Source organism: Pipra filicauda, unplaced genomic scaffold (genome assembly GCF_003945595.2).
Source record: "Pipra filicauda isolate LSUMZ 115617 unplaced genomic scaffold, ASM394559v2 scaffold58_size5111680_pilon, whole genome shotgun sequence".
Lineage (NCBI taxonomy): Eukaryota > Metazoa > Chordata > Aves > Passeriformes > Pipridae > Pipra > Pipra filicauda.
Window position 1 is genome coordinate 4,366,787 of NW_024104742.1, and position 12,817 is coordinate 4,379,603.

Below are 12,817 nucleotides of genomic sequence, written 5' to 3' on the forward strand. Positions count from 1 at the left end.
TCTGTTTATTTCATAGGTGGGAATTATTTGCAGAGCTTGCAGGATGTAGTTCGTTGTAATTCTGCAGATTACCAGAACCCAAATAAACAAGCACAGCCACCCGGGACACTGAGAAATCCCTTAATATCCCATACACTGAGAAATCCCCTAATATCCCATACACTGAGAAATCCCCTAAGATTCCAGCAAACAAGGATGGCCCTTTCCCAGCTGCAAGAGAGGATGCCAGTATTTCAGAGACTTTGCTCCCTCTGTCACCTTGCCATACCCACTCTGCTCATTCCAGGTGTTACTCAGGGAGCTTTGGAGGAGAGAGGGAAATGCTCCCACGCCTTCACTAAATGCACTTTGCTTTGGGATCGGGGGCAGGGGCTTGTGCTGAGGTTTGTTCTAAATCTGCACTTACATCCTCAAGAAAACAAGTTTTACAAGAATTTGCATTCCCTATTTATTAGTTTGTAACAAGCCTTCATCCCCACAGCTTGGCTGTGAGCCAGTTTAGGGCTCCTCATGCACGTTGTGCTGCGTGTCTGCTGCGCTGACATTTCCACCTGAGAAATATCCTGGTGTCCAGGCTTCCCGCTCAGCCAAGGGAGAACTGGCACCTTATATCAGCTTTAAGGAACTCAGCTGTCCCACTAGCAGTTTCTAGACACCACGTGGTATGAAGGGTACTCCTAAAAGCATCTTCCCAGCTCTTATGCTTGAAAAGGCAACAATAAATAAATATATGGCATCTAAAATTGAGCAATTAGCAGCTTAGAGCTAGACCACTGCAGGTGAAGGTTACGTATTTAGACTAATCATCTCCCTGTCCCCCTTTGTCACTCACTGATCCTCAGAACCCAGATATTTTCAATATGAAAAAGGGGAGATGGACAATAAGTTCTGGCTGAGTTCAAAGAAACTGCAGGACTGGAAGATGAAGAAAAAAGCAATCACCCATGAGAAGTTCTGGCTTTTATTTTTGACCTCAAAAAAATCTGCTGACCTCAACTTTGCTTCCTTCCAAACGTAATTTCTCTATGTTTGCCTGCAGTTGTGACATGTCATTAATTGCTTTCCTGACCCTGATTGTTATGCCCCAGCAATCGTGAGCTTGCAACACCTACCCAGCCATGAGGAGCTGGTCGGGAGCCTTCAGAATCAGAAGCCATTTTATTTAAATAAAACCAACACCAAAACCCCCTCATTTTGTAACATGGTGGGGAAGTTAAAAATATGTGGGGCCCGATTCCTTTGTACTCCTGTTCCTGCTGAGCTCCATGGCATGAGGCAGAGAGTGGTGATAAATCCCGAGGGAAACCAGCACTGTTTGTTTAGGAAAGTTTGCATACTGAGGGATCCTTCCTTCTGGTGAGTGATTATTTTTAAGCCTCAGCCACGCCTGGATGATTCTGAAATAACTCAAAACTGGAATGAAGGTAACTGCAAAACAGTAGGGTGCATCTCATTATTGCTTAAAATATTTGGAAGGTACAATTCCCTCCAACATGTGGGAAAAGGAGTTTTGGATACAACATTCTAAGAAGTAATCTCCTGATCTGTAGTTTCTAGTTTGTGATGCCAAAACACAGAGGGGCTATGTCCAGAGGTTGGGGTCACTCCCCACATTATGAAAGGGGAGAAAAATGCTGCTCAAGTCCATGCTGATTTGGGATCCACACCTTCTTCTCTTCTAATTCCCAAGCATGTGCTGAGGCCTGGACAGGTCTGTGCTGTACCTGGTTCGACTACAGAAATGCACTACACTAAATTTTTAAATAAAGCTGTTTTACTTTGTCACCCTGACATACAGTGAAAGGAAGCTCTAGGGAGAATAAGCCCATTGCTGAAGCTGCAACATCACCTGCTGTCAGATCTTGTTCTATGAAAAAACAAAGTCATATATGGGAATATTTTTTACATGGTCACTTTCCTTCCAGGAATAATGCAACTTTTCAGTGCAAACACAGACTCAGTCATTAACTCACTTATTGGAGCCATGTACATGCTCTAGGAGCTGGATGACTTCAGTGGGACAAGGGGTCCTGGAAGCACTTATTACTACAAGAAGAAAAAAAGTACCTGCTTCCACCGCACTGTCTGTCCCCTGCAGTGCTCAGAGTTAGGTGAAGAATTCTGTATTTAAGTCTATCCATCGAAGGGTGATGTACAACACCCACAGTCATGAGGAGACTAATACTATCAGAGATGGGCAGTCTCAATTCACAAGGAAATTAATCATTAAATAAATCAGATGCCACACTGATTTCAACAAAGCCACAGCTCCTATATTAGGTTTTTCCTATAGGAAAAAGTTTCAAGAGACTAATTAGCTAGAGGCACAGCTATAAACAGATATGCTTAAACTACCACAAATCTGCATGTGGACATGGCCTGTCATTTAGTTTAGCCTAAAATAAAAGTTTAGGCAAACTCAAGTGAGAAGTCCAAACACAGATTGCACCAATTTAATTAAATGACTAAAAATAAAATCAGTATCAGATGATCATCTGGTACCACTTTCTTGTGCAGACAAGGTGTTTCTTCCATCTGTGCAGCTCCATGAATACTTAGCAAACCTTGCAGGGAGGTGGGGAAAAACAGACGTTTTGGATAAGAATAACAAGATCACCTGAACTGTTGAACAATGCAGTTTTATTTCTAGGTGCTCAAGCCAAATGAGATTTGGAGCTTTTATATGAGCAGTGACAACCACAATTCTGCCCGGACACAACTGTATGATGACGCTGTCGTGTAAAACGCACATTATACTGCAGAGGGTAAGATGCCTGCCCACATTGCTGACCCTGTTTTGTGGTGCTACGTTCAGCCCAGATAGCTGCAGGTCTGTGAGAAGGCAACAGCTTGGGCTGAACTCGCTGGAGCGATGGAGACTCATCCCAGCAGACACCCAGAGCAGTTCCCAGCAGTTCTCTGTGGGTGAGTTTCACTGAACTGCTGTCCTAACCCCATCTGTTTTGTCCCTCCAAGACGAACTGGACCATTAGGCTTAACTTGCAAAAAGTAACTTTCTTTTGATTCCAGTCACTAACAGACCCTTATTTCTCTCAGGCTCTGCCTCCAGTTGACACCCCAGGGCAGCCTTGTACTTCTTTCAACTTTGTTGCAAACATTTATTATTGTTTTGTTTTTCTCCCCCGCTACATCTCTGAATGCAGATAACAATATTGATTTAAATGCAATCAAAGCGAGCCTGACGTACAATGAACACTTTGTCCATGTTGTGCCATACTGTGGCAAGGGCTGCCTCTTTCCCAGGGATGGAGGCCCATTAAAGGGACACGATTTATGAGTTCAGGGGGAAAAAACAAGTTTGCACTTCAATTACAGAATTGTGCAGGAGAGCAGAAACTTGGGTCACCACGTGGAGTTTCTCAGATATTCTGCCAAAGGTGGAATGGGGAGGGAGGTAGAGGAGACGGGTTCAGCCCTCAGAACCAACTGATCCCTGCCTGCTGACACCCTCACACAAGTTTCACTGGGGAAGGTTGGTAGATCTCCACCCTTCTGACCATACCCTGGGGGGAGAGGCTCAGGGGGCCCAGAATGGTCTATAACATCACTGGTGAGAATAAGCTCCATTGCAAGCTATTTTATATAAAAATGATTCACTGCCAAACAAATACAAAATAAGACACAGTAAACCAAACAGCAGTGGCCATAGGTTACCATGGCTTATACAACGGCATTGATCCCCCTGGAGAGCTGGCCGCAAAAGGAGAAGAAATTAATAAATGCTGCTTTTGTTGCCACGCCAAATATTTACAATAATGAAGTATGAATAAGGAAGTAAATAAAACCAGGATGGAAGGGAGAGACTATGAAAACACAGTCAAAACAGCCGAAGTCACAGGAAAGTGACACATGATGTTCCAGGTCTTCACAGGCAGTTTAGAATACGAAGTGGGAAAGCAATAACAAAAAGTACAATATAAGCATCAGAAGTACCCCCTATTTTGTAGAATTTTCCTTTTTTAAAGACTTTTCCATGTCAGGTTTTCTCTATGGAGAAAGTTGAGGATGCCCCATCCCTGGAAGTGTTCAAGGCCAGGTTGGATGGGGCTTTGAGCAACCTGGTCTGGTGGAAAGTGTACCTGCCCATAGCTGGGAGGTGGAACGAGATGGTCTTTAAGGTCCCTTCCAACCCAAAACATTCTATGATCTCTCCTCTGAAAACCAGCAGCTCTCTCACAAACTTAATTTTAAGAGATGGCACAAAACCACTCACTAATTGCAAGAAGCCCTGACAACACAATTCATCAACGCAAGACAAAATACACTTTTATTTAAGTAACAGCCCCACGTTCTGTCCAGCCCCGCAGGTGTGATGCCCTTCCGGCCTGTCGTGTGGGACCAGCCCCGAGCCGTCACCCGAAGGGCCATGGGAGGTGCTCCGGTGCCATCCCTGCCTGACCCTGCCTGCCCTCAGACGCTCCCCTCGCCCCGAGCGGTGCCGCGGAGCTCAGAGCACCCGCGGTCCCCACCGGCGCTGCCGCTCCCGCCACGGCCATCGAGGCGAAGAGGGCTGCGACGAGGGCTGCCCAGTGTCCTGCCCCGTGTCCTGCCCCTGCCCGCTGTCCAGCCCCACACTCCCCCCCGCTGCCGGGCCAGGCGCGCACGGTCCCCCCGAAGGCAGACCCTGCCCTGCCCTGCTCCGGACCGCCCCGGGAACCGCGGGCACTCCCCCGGGAACCGCGGGCACTCCCCCGGGAACCGCGGGCACCCGGGGCACGGTTGGTCCGGCGGCTGCCGGCTCTGCCAGCGGCCCCACAGGCAGCGAGGGCAGCGGCACCTCCGCTCCCGCCCGGAGAGCGAGGTCCGGCGGGCAGCGGTGCCGGGGCGTCCCGTCCGGCGGCTGAGCCCGGGACACGGGCACGGACCCCGAGCCCTCACAGCCGCTGCCGAGCCCGGCCCAGGGACTGCGCTCCCACCCCCACGGACACTGGGACCGTGCCCGGGACAGCGGAGCCCCAACGCCCCTTACCTGCCCTCGGCGGCGCGGGGCGGGTTATCCCGGGGCGGGGCTATCCCGGGAAGGGGGCGGGGTTACCCCGGACGGGGGCGGGGTTATCCCGGGATGGGGCGGGAGTGGAGTTATCCAGGGATGGGGGGGAGCGGGGCGTGTCTGTCCCGCCCGGCAGCACCGCGGAAAACCCGGCCCGGTGAAGGAGCAGGGCGAGCGGGGCGCAGTTTTGGTTTGGGGACAACCTGGGTTGGGGATACTTTCAGTCTTTCCGGATGTTGTTTGTCCTTATTTTATATTTTGTGTTGTAAAGACAAAGTAACTAGTGCCACCCTTGGTTCAGCCGGGGCAGGACCCACCTCGGCAAGCCAAAGTGTAAGGTGTTAAGAGGTGTAAATTGTTAGGAGAACAGGAGTAAGCAGCAAGGCCGCCTCAGCCCCAGCACTCGACCCGAGGCAGCCCTAGGGCTCGTACAGCCCCGCAGCCGCCCCATCTTCCAGTCTCCCGCTGAAACAAAATGCATCCCTCTCCCCTGCATCGCCTCCCGTTTTCATCTCCTACAACAGAAAAGGCTGAAGCAAAACTAGTCACACTTGCATGTCACTAAAAGTTTGAATTTCTGGGTGCTTGGACAGCCAATGCCTCTCCATCAAGCGGAGGCAGGAACAGCTTAGTGTGGGGTTTGCTTCGATCCTTTTCAATGCTAGAGAAAAATGTGACTTGGAAATGAGTAAATACAGTCACATGGGGACAACTTTACAACAGCCTGTCAAATCAGTGAAGAAGTGCCTTTTATTACCACAGCCAGTGCCTCCCATGCTTTTCTCAACTTTCAGTCTTTTAGTAACTTCAGGAGAACAACTGGCAGAAGCCATGTAAAACATTGAAATAGTAGGCAGAGGTGGGAAAAAGATGGATTTACTTGCTGATTTCTATGTAGGCTTTCATGGTTTGTATCCTAAAATGAACTCCTGTTTCAAGTCTAAGGTTTGGGCTATTAAGCTTAAAGTACCGGGAGGTGTTTTGAGTCAGAGAGATGCTGATTGCTGCCTGACCCTATGTCATCTGTTATTATGACTTTTGTCTTCCAGAGCAACTGCTATATGTGGACTGAAGCCCTGCTTCCTGGGAAGTGGTTGGGCATTGCTTGCTGATGGGAAGTACAAAATAAATAATTTGTTTTCCTTTGCTTCCATGTGCAGCTTTTGCTTTACTAAGCTGCTTTTATCTTGACCCATGGGGGGTTTTTCCATCTTATTTTCCTCCACTCCATCCTGTCCTGCTGAGGAAGGTAGTGATAGAGCAGTTTGGTGGGCACCTGGCATTCAGCCAAGATCAACCCACCACAAAAGTATTTCTTCATTCATATTCCCATCATGGACAAAAGTGCCTCTAAACCTATATAACTTTTCAGAGTGCAATGTATGACTCCTCTAAAGATGAGATGCACCTTTAGCTTGGATGAACAGTCCCTTTGTTATCTTGCCTGCGTTGGGACCTCCATAAGTACAGCCATAGCACAGCTCTCAGGCTTTTTTCTTTCCATGCTATCCTTTTCCTTAACTCACATCCCATTAAACCTAGAATGTTTTCAGTATTTTTAGCTGTGACTTTCAAAAGGCTGCCAAAAGATAGCTGAAAAGTATAGTGTGATTAATGTTCTCGGAGTTTCTTCACGATTCAGCTCTGTTAGAGGAACTAAATATGGAAGCATGACAAAATCACCAGCAACTATTTCATTGGGGGCTTTCATTCAAATTTTTGCAACCCCACTGGGTCTCTGTAACTTTTCTCCCCAGCTACATAATTGCAGTACTAAAATTACTGGAAGCACCAAAGAAAGAACACGGTGCTTTGGACATGCCATTTATTCCCACTGTCTTTTTGCAAAAATATTGTACTGAGAACAAACTGCATCTCAGTTTTGCTTACTGAGCATTGAAATTTTAGTTTACAGCTTGCCAGAATAAAGAAACAGAAAACCCCTGGACAAATGCTCCACCAGCAAGCCATAAACATAAATGCAGACTCCAAAGGAGAAAAGAAACCCCGCTGACTAATCTGTGTATGAGCAGGATCCTGCTAGCATCTGCAGGACCTGGTAATCCAGGACTGCACAGATAGAGAACAGCAATGTGTCTCTTTAGACACATCCCTTGCAATCCTGCTGAATGTCTTACTTGGTTAGAGAAGGAAAGTCATGTAACAGCCAAAATTCAGCAAGCAAAATTCAGTGCAGGTCAAGCGATGCTACATGGAGCTCATCCAGTTTAAACCAGCTAAGAGCCTGGCCTTATTTTATTTGGCACTGTGGACCTCAGTTTTTACTGATGAAAAGCTGAGCTGTTTTAATCGAAAACTGAGGCTCTGTGTCCTTTCCCTGTAAGGTATAAATCTGTATTGGTTGGCAGCGAGAACTATGAAAGATTTTTGATACCATCTTGCTCGGCACTGCAAGATGATTTTTTCTTTTAATGTAATAACAGTTTTAAAAGAGAAATTGGCTCATGTTTCAGGGAACTTTCCAAGAGGCTTACAAATCATGTGTCCCAAGTCATGGGAAAGATGTTACTAATTGCTTACAGCAAAGCCAACGGGTTTTAAAGGCCACATTCATCCCAGCTAACAGTGACAGAGTGGGATGGCAAAGTGCACACAGCCACCCATGGCTCGAGCAACTGGAGGGGCTTGAGTCTGCACCAGGTACTGGAGCAAGGTCCAGACTCCTCTCAGGAGAAGAGCTGGTTACTAGAGGTGAGGTTTCCCTGTAGAAATGCAGGAACACAGGCACCTGTAGAGATGAATATCCCCATCCTACAATGCAGGGAACCTCCTCCTTCCATTCATCTTCCATCGACTGCATACGGAACTGAGACCACATGGCCAGGGATTCCCACTTTAAAAAGAGGTAAACAAAGTCTGATCCCAAACCAGACTCCTTTGAGACCACTGGTGGATTTTAAGGCTTATTTCATTCCAGTGGCCAGAAAGCCAAGTAATCATCCAAATCCTGGCAAGCACAAGGAAAATCCTTCTGGAAAACAGACCAACAAGCCCGAGACCTCCAGCCGTATGTCAAGACTGGTATTGATCAGTGTTTGTAAAGGAAACAGGGGAGAGTTTACATGTGCATGAGATACGCCAGCATGGATTGTATACTGATATACATACTGCTCTGGTTGCAATACATTTATTTCTGGCCATATGTGTCTAGGTTAGTGCTACAACAGAGTGAAACCAGCACAGAAAAGGAATTATCACACAGCTGCTCTTACCACCACTGTTGCTCCAGGTTTGCTCTGCTGAACTGAGTATTTAAGCCAGACATATGGTGCCTATAGCAAAAAGCGCCCTGAGAAATCTGTTCTCCATCTTCCAAGAAATGCAGTAACCCAGCTTACAGCAGAAGACAACATAAAGCAGAAGGTAACTTCTCAAAGAGAGACAATTAGCAAAGGTTTACCATTTTCAGACAAAAATGTGTCGTTGATGGTTAAGTGACACTGCCTGATATCCCCCCTGCACTGTCCCCTCCCTGCCCTCTGGATGCCCTGCATGCTCCCTTCTCATCAGCAGGAAGCCCTCAGAGATACGTTTGCTGCTAACTGGCTTTAAAAATGTACTGTGTAGAGGAAATAATACAAAGTTCTCTCCTGTTGGGAACATATCCTGGCATGCCTTTAGAAACAAGCAAACAATAAATCTTCTCTCGCATTCTTTCAAATATGAGTGAATTTGCTGCCCCTCTTGCAGTGCAAATCACATTTTAGAACTGGATTTCTCTCTGGTTCTGACAGGATGTCCTAAGTAAAGGCTACACTGCTGCACAGTACCACACAAGGAAAGGTAACACAGAGGCAAAAGCACACAAACATTTCAGGTCCACAAGACTCCTTGTCACAACCATCGCTGCACATGGTCAGCTCTGCAATTTCTTTTTCTGCGCCCTCTAACATGCATATTTAACATAACCTATCTCATCTTGTCTGTCTCAGGACATTTTTATGGATTCTCCCGGGCTTTGCATCAGACCCTTAATGACATACTCATTTTGAACTAAAAGTCCACATTTTCCCACTTAGGTTTGAAGTACTGTTAAGTAAACATCTGTCTTGAGAGAAGTCCCACTGAACTGCCAGGCATTAGTGTGAGAACTCTGCTCAAATGGGTTTCAAAACTGCTTTTAACCATAATTTTAAAGGACAAAATGCATTTGATATCTAGTGCCTCAAGAAGCAGTCAGAGCAGAAAGGAGAATTCTTAAGAATAAGTCTTTAAAAAGGAAAAAGGGGCATTCTTTTGAGGATGATTTCTCATTATGAAATATCAGAACTTTTTTCCTGTCCCCATACAATGAAACAGGCATGCTTTACTTTCCTCCATTGCTCCATCAATCCAAGCAAGGCTGAAACATTTCCCTGAGTGTATTTCCATCTCAAAAGGGTCCGAGGAGGTTTTAAGTCACTAATGTAAGCAAAGCTTTTGTATTGCAAAAAAGGGTATCAAAATAGGCTGTTTACTTAACATGCATGGAATAAATCAGAACTCTGCCAGAATTTTATATTATTAAAATATGAAAAAAAATGCCTAAATGCATTATGCTGATATTTGCTTAGAGGAGGTATTGCTTTTGGTGTATTTGACCTGAGGGACTACTGCACGAAATGAGTTTGCTTACAGGAATGGGATGACAAAAATAACATTTTCTAAGGAAACAGGAAAGATTTGCTGATGTTCTTTGGAAGTGCAAATTAAGCTGCTACACAAGGGATAACACATATAAGATATATAAAAAATGTCACATGTAGTTGTGCTCAAGCACAACTAAAGAAGTCCTTTTTAATCATCAAGAGCCAGCCCTTGTGATGAACTCCCACATCATTTGTTTATCCCTTCGTTCAGTTCATGTTTTAAAAAAGGAAACATTTGCAAAAATGCAAGCACCCTGTGAATGGCATTTGACCTGCAAGAGAGATTATATTATTCAAATAAATGTCTTTCTAGAAATCAGCAACTAATTGTCAACTCTATTACTATTATTAGTAGTAATACAATGTTGAAGTAGAAAAATCAGGAAGAGGCATTGTCCTGGTTGGCTTTAAAGTCCAAACTGCAAGAAACTGCTAATAGTTTTTCATCCTTTTTAAAGCGATATGGTGACATATTCAAGGTCACTGTGTGCTTCAGTAGGGCCATACTTTTTAAAAAATAAAAATTATGTATGTCATTGACTTCCTTTCAGGTTTTTGCTATTTTAGGGTATAGTTGGAACTATTTTAAGATTTTTCCATGCAATCAAAAGGATAGAAACAGCCTTTTCTTCAAGAAAGAGCAAATGAAACTGACCTTCCATGTCATTCATTATTCACCATTACTCTCCCAGAGGTAGAGATTTAGGGGAAACCGTGAAATATTACACGGTGCATGATAAATTTGACAATTCTGGTGCACCTTAGGTCAATGTCTCCCATACACAACATATTCTAATGATGAAACACAGAGGCTAAACAGCAACTTTCTACAGCACGTGTGCACACGGCTGACTCCAATGCTGCACCATCTCACTGACGCCACACGACTCAAACCAAGGCTGTAAATGATCATTTGAAGGTCAGGGTCTTGCTGTCCCAGGAAGACATTTTAATTGCATGTAATTACTGTTAGCAGTGTACAACCACTCTGGTCTGCTTCAGGTCAGTTCTCAAGTAGGGGGTGACCTGCCTCCTAAAATCACAGTGAACTGAAAACAGCTTTTTGGAGGGATGCAGACAGTGACCGTGACAGATGCCAACAGAACAGTCCCAGATGGATACATGACGTTAACCTGCAGAATGAAAAGGGGCAGAAGCAGAATGAAAAGCTCATGCTAATTCAATACCAGTCACATCAGTGGTGCTGATAGATTAAGTCCCTGAACCAGGTTTTAAGCCATTCTTTCTTTCTGGGGGCTGCCTGCTTATAGAATTGGAAGCTTTTCAGCATTTCATACAGGCTCCAAGAACATATCACTTATTGAACATTATAGCAAAGGCCACCCAGTAGGAGTTTTACATCATCTCTGGCACAGAATCAGTACTCTATATTTGGGGAGAAAAAGAGCAAAAAGAGCCCAACTGCACTTCTGAGAATTTTACAAAGCAATCTGATTCTTGGGGGATGCCCATACAAGCCTGTGGCTTTTTTCTTTTTCCTTGTGAGAGCCTGGGAATTACAGGGCAGTTTACAAACCAGAATTGTTGCAGCAAGTGCTCTGTGGGTGCAGAGGTGAGGAGAAGCCCAGCTGGGCAAGGGGAGGCAGCTGATGAGAGGGGCCCGTGGGCAGCACTGTGGGTACCTGCGCCGTGGGCCCTCATGAAGTGGGGGGACACTGCTTGGTGCCTGGGGTTCTGCAGCACCAGCCAGCCCCAGGGAAATCCAGCCAGGAGCAAGGACATGGCCACACACAGGAAATGTGCAGGACACAGCCTGGCTGTAGGCACACGTGAGGGAGCTGGGCTGGGGGCACAGGCTGGCCTGCAATGGGCCACAACCACTGACCACGGATCAGTGGGTTCCCCACCAACGGGATGTGTTTGCACAGCTGCAAAACCCTGCTGCCATGAGGGAAGGCGTGACAGGGATGTCACTGTGCCAGGCTGGGCCGCCCCACTGCCTTTATTAGCCCGTCTGAAGCAAATTGCTGTGTACAACTGAATTAGACAGTTGTTCTTCAAAGGTTACACCCCACACGCTATTAAGATTCATGTGATTTTGAGATGAAGTCATCTGAGTGATTGCTTTCCCAGCTGCTCCCACGATGTACAGGCTGCTGACAGTTTCATTTTCCATTACTTCCCTCCACTTTGCAAACTCACTGCCTACTTGATCACTGAAGGATAACAAGTGCTTCCAAAAAAATTTGAACAGCAATATGTAACAAAGCTGCCAGGCTACAGGGTCAGTTGATGAATAACTTTGGTTGCCTGCCACAAGCAAATCAAAAGCAGGACAAAACAAGTGCTTAGGTTTATCTCAGCTGGTCTTCCACACTGTTTTTTTATTCAGGATTGATGATCCTCTGCTCCACAACTTCATCACATCATTGTGCTGCCATACTCAATGTAATGAAAACAATTAAGACAACTCTAATGAGATCATTAACAAAGCAGGAAAGGAAGCATCTTATCATTTTTCCTGAGAATTAAAACCAAGTAAACAAGTAACCTTCTCCCAGTAGGAAGCCCCTGGGAATCAAAAGGAAAGGTCTCATTAAGAAAGGCACTAAGCAAGCAGTTGCTTTTGGTTCACTTCACATTAACTTGCTCACCTTAACAAACTGCAGCATTTCCTAGGCACTGCTCAGCTTCCAGGCATCCAGAGTTTCTCAAGGAAAATGCCCCATCACATCCCCCCTCAAGGAGCTGGTGCTGGAGCGGTGCTGGGAAGCTGGCTGTCAGTGGGCAGAGCCAGGCTCCAGCTGCCAGCAGGGACCCCACAGCACGCATGCCAGGAGAAGGGCAGCTGAGGCAAAACGAGCTATACAACCATTAATTAATAATTAATGGCATATACAAATATTATTCCGCCTCCCCGAGAAAAAGGCCACACAACCTCACTAAACTCAGGTTCCTTCAGAGGGCAGCCGAGCTGCAGAGCCTGGACACAGAAAGAGCTTCTCAATTCCCTCCGCCAGTTACGTGAGTTAAAATGAAAAGGATTCACAGCCAGGTGAAACCTGGGCAGGCAAAGCAATGCTCAGACACACAGGCTGCTGTAGTCACTTTTCTAAACTGGAACATGCCAAAAGCAAAGAGGTTTGCAGCAATTCCTCCTTACATGGAGTAGGGAGCACCTGAGGTCAGCACTGAG